We start from the raw sequence: 5,275 nt of genomic DNA on the forward strand, positions 1-5,275 counted from the left end.
TACATGCAAATATACAAAATTCCAAAGCATCATCCTAACTAGCATATTATGGAGCAACTATACTACAAAAGTTTAGTTAGATGACATACCTTTTGATGAAGCTTGAATTCTTGAACCTTTAAGAGCTAAGCCCCAATAGTGTGGAAGCCTCAAATGGAATCACAAAAACACCACCAACAAATGGAATAACTTGAGAAGAAGGTTACTTTGGTTCCCCCTATGAAATCGGCCCTTTCCCTCACTATGTGTATCCACTAGTGCCATTTCATGAACCATGGAATCCTTTATATAGTGTGGCTCATTAGGGTTAAGCCATGTAAACCCTAATGTGCATGACTTTCCATTTCCTTCATGATCCATGGGTTTTAACCTCCATGGAGTTTCCATGGGTTACCACATGGGTTAAGCCCAACATGAAGGACAATGGATCACAAGCCCACATATATAAGAATGAATGATTTACATAATCAATCCCCATATATTTAATCAGTCTCTTGTGATTACAAAATTAATTCCAATTTAATTCTTAATCAATACTAATTAAATAATATGATTTCATATTAATATATTAGAACTTATAATATATTAATATAAATCATAAATAAGCTTTTCTCACTTGTCTATCCAATTGTTCTGATGCCATGCAACCTAAATGAACCATGCTACTCTCGGGTCGAGTACATACCAATAATGGTTATGGGCTTAGACATCTAATCCAACAGAAGTAACTTCCAAGCCTTCGCAGCTAAACAGAGAATTGGCCCATGCGAAGTTCTCTCACCAGGAATAACCATTTCTCCCCACTTGGGGTTCGAGCTCTCACCAACTTCCGCTCATAATCAATCATGGATCCATTAGGCCCTAACCACTCCATCCTGATAACCACCTTCAATCCCCTCAAGGGAATCGGTACCAATTCGATCGGAAACCTATCACTGAACATGTTCAGAACACATCCTTAGAACACCCTTGCAGTGCTCGTAGTACAATCATCTACATTCTCCACCTCCAGAGGGGAATCCAAAGTCCCCGGAGTGTCTTGAAACTTCATGATGAACGCAAGAGATACAAAGGATAGGGTAGCCCCCAAATCAAGTAGAACATGAGCCGACAACCCATTGACCAAAAAGGTCCCCATACAAGATTATAACAAACATAAACCAAATATGAAAAAAATAAAGACAGAGATAGATCGCATACCACTAACGACGTCCAGCGCTTCTTGGGCCTCATCAGTAGTCAACTGAAACGCTCTGCTCTTCACTGCAGGAGCCTCCGCCTTGCCTTGGCGGCCATCGGTAATCCTCAAGGTGGCTGGCGCAGGCGCCACCACTGCTGCACCAGACAACCTCAAACAATCGGCCTTTTATGGCTGGTCTGGTTGTAGTGAAAACAAATCAAACCCTTCATGGGGCACTCCCTGCTCATGTATCCCAATTGCCCATAACCGTAACATACCGAGCTTACTACCCGACATGCCCCACTATGTGGCTTACCATACTTGGCATAACGGCCCCGGCCCTACTGGAATCTGCTAGAAATATTAGAGGTATTGAGCTTCTTAGCCTACACTAATGTTGTCTGAACCTGCTCCGGCTTCCGCTTTGCCTAGAGCTCTAACTTGATTTCCAACTTACGGGCCTTCTCAATCATGTCATTCAGGGTCTTGCACCCTGAAAAGCTCACGAACTCCAAGATATCATCCCTCAGCATAGGATGATACCTCATATTGCTCATCTCCTCATTTGCAGCATACTCCGGGATTAGCAATCCCCTCTCCCTGAACTTGGTGGTAATCTCTGCGACAAACTTTGTAGTCTGGTGAGGTCCTGGAACTCCCTCACCAACTGCTGCACCTCAATGGGTGGTGCAAAATCCCGAGAAAATCTCTGCACAAAATCTTCCCATGCCATCACTTTCACACCCGTCGTCCCTACCTCATGGGTAACCTCCTCCCACCAGTCCCGCGCCCGATTCCTCAGCATACAGGACGTGAATCCCACATTTGCCGCCTTGGGGCAAAAGCTTGTACGCTGAGAATTCTCCATGTCAGTGATCCAGTTGCAACTAGTGATGGGTTCCTTAGTCCCAAAGAACTCAGGTGCTCCGCAAGCCTTGAAATCTTGAAAGGAAGGAATCTGAGTCCCAATCTGGTCTGCAGCGATCACGGCTCGAAAGGATCTGAGTCGATCCTCCATGATCTCCATAATCCCCTCCTTTATGGTATCGATAATCACCAGGGTAGTGTCAAGGATGTCGTGTGTAACCTCAGTTGCTATAAGCTCGCACAACCTCTCCTCAATCAGTTCCGCACTGAAACCCGGACCTAATACCGAACCCGATCCTGAACCAAAACCTATGCGTGTAGCCATCACCATCCTAAAACTGAAAATACAACCTGACAACAATCGATAAGGAAGTTCGAAGGCATTTCTCCTCATCAGATTTCTTAGGGTCCCAGGTCTGCTGTTGTCTCGGGTACAAGTCCTGTGCTTCCAGTAGTACGGGCCCAATACTACCTTCCACACCTACCTGTACCTTCCTCAAGGTCATACCTGATACCTCGAATTTACCCAATCAATAATCGGATACATAGATGATATAACATAGCACATATATATCCTAGACTCTTCTAGGATTTCTCTATCCTCGTCTAACTAGAAACCTCAAACAACACCGCATGTTGCCTTATGCTTGCAAGTTATACATAAATAGAATCACATAGACTGTCAAATGAAGTTTCTACCCTAAGTCCACAACTAAACAAGGAACATGAAAGGAGGCAAAATCCATCATTCTAGGGCTATGAAATCCTAAGCATATATAACTTTGAAAGCATACACTTAGCAAATAACAAAGTCAACATTGATTCCAAGAAATATATAGCATCGGATTTTCCTAGGCTAAAAGGCATCACACAAATTAGGCAATTTTATCACATAACTCTTGAAGGTATCCTTATCCCTACTCTACCATGCATTTCACAAATTAACATACTAGTTTATATTTATAAACATGGTTTAATTTTAGGAAACACTTACTTGAGCTCGACCGATCGCATGCATTGCACTCTCCCTTTTTTACTTAAGCAAACTGTTTTCAAAAAAACTTCACTTTTGTTATTTTGAAAAGGTTACCATTTCCTCAATTTGAGTTCTGGCACACCCAAGAGTGTGCCCGAATCCCTCAAACTAAGGCTCTGATACCAACTTGTAACAACCTAAAAACTAGATAATAATTTTCAATTTTAAAAATTGGAATTACAATCATAATTTGTTTCCAAAAATCCATTACATCATATCATGTCAAAATATTAGAGTATCAATATCAATAAATATGGAAAATGATGGAGAGTAAATGTTGCACCATCAAGTCGGACTCTTCCCTTTAGTACCGTAAGTACCTAAAAAGACCCAAATTTACTATAAGCAAAAGCTTAGTGAGTCCCAACACATAACATACAACCACAGAATACCATGCAACATATAAATAGTTGCCATAGGCTAACCCCATGGTCTTTATCTAGTATGTCATGGTTTACCCCCATGATCTGATATCTAAGTGCCATGGGCTACCCCAATGGTCTTTACCTAGAAGACCAAGGGCAACCCCCATGGTCTGATATCCAAGTATCATGGGCTACCCCCATGGTCTTCATACAAGTGCTACAGGCTACCCCGGGCTCTTCATACAACTAAATACATAACAACTGTCAATCCACATATCAGATAATGGGCCGACATTGGTGCCTTCGACCCATTAATATAATGAGGAGACTCACCTTAGTCTGCTGACAAATAATAACTGCTCGGCTACCAATCTAGAAATGTCACACTATAATATATACAAATTACCCTAATTAGAATTATGACACAAACTTAATCATCGGCCCAAAATCCCTAAGTCCAAGCTCCTCAAATAAACCCCAAAAGCATTTTCCCTTTAATGGGCCTAACCATATTCTGCCCATTTATAATAACAGCCCTAAGGCCCAAAAAGCCCAACCCATGACACATAAAGCTAACAACAAAAAATGGGCCCACCTATCCTGACCAGGCCAAGGCCCAATACAATATTCTGGAAGCCCACAAAACAGCCCTAAACTCCTAGGGTCAAAAAATGAAGCCGACCATAGAAGGCCCAAACACCGCAGCCCATTTCTGAGTACGCGCGGCGTACTCAGTTTGTACGTTAAGCTTACACGCTTGAGGGCCTATACACTGTAAGTACAAGCTAGTATGCCCAACGTACTCCTCGGTTTTGCCAACTTTGCATCTTAGCTCTTAAATGGTTAATACATTAGCCTCAAGACTCCGATCTGATCTCCTTGAAGTGATTAATCATGTAAACTTTCCAACTTTATGTGCATACATGCCTTAACTAAACCTTAGAGCTCAAAAGAACTTAATAATTGACTTAATACTTGCATGGAGGTCACAAAAACCATAAATTTTTCACCTTTAAGCTGAAAGAGTCCACTAAACATCTAAATATACAAGTTTTTCCATCTCAAATGGTCTCAACTCTTCAAGACCCACCAAAAGGACCAAAACAATCTAAAGAAGACATCTAAACATTAGATAAGAAAGGTATGAACTTTATACCTCCAGAAGCTCCCTAAGATGACATAGATGTTGGATCTAGAAGCTCAACCACGTTCTAGGCTTGCACCACAAGATCTTCTTCTTGCAAGCACACCAAAATTTGGCTCCTTTTTTATTACTTCAAGCTCAAAATCACCTCTAATGGCTATTTAGGATTTTTAGGGACGTTTAAAGGTAAGGAGGCTGATAAAGATGGATACCCAAAGGCCACAAATGGATTAGATCTAATATATATGAGTTTTGGTCCCTTTTTGGCCCTATGAATGAGAACTAGTGGTTTGATACCACTCCAGGAGCTTTGAGTTGCCACTCTTTGTGTTTCTGAGGTTCAAAGTCCATAAAGTTGGCACCATTAGGGTTTAGAATCACCCATGCATGATATTGTGTCTATTTAGTGAAACTAGATTGTTATATCTTGAAGTTGGGTCCTTTAGGGCATGTAAATTCATCAAGTCAGTGACTTTATGGTTCTAGACACTTATTAGGATTCAAATTTGTGGTTTGGACTTTTGGAATTTAGAATTAAGCGCTTAAGGAGGATTTTTGCATAATGGGTGAGTACGCTAAGCATACAAACCTATACGCATGGCATACATGACATATAGTGTGTATGCTTAGTGTACAGCTGAGTACGCCTCGCGTACTCAGTCAAATGGGTTTTTGCATTCAAG

Source organism: Lactuca serriola, chromosome 3 (genome assembly GCF_051521515.1).
Source record: "Lactuca serriola cultivar US96UC23 chromosome 3, Lser_US96UC23_V15, whole genome shotgun sequence".
NCBI classification, from domain to species: Eukaryota; Viridiplantae; Streptophyta; class Magnoliopsida; order Asterales; family Asteraceae; genus Lactuca; species Lactuca serriola.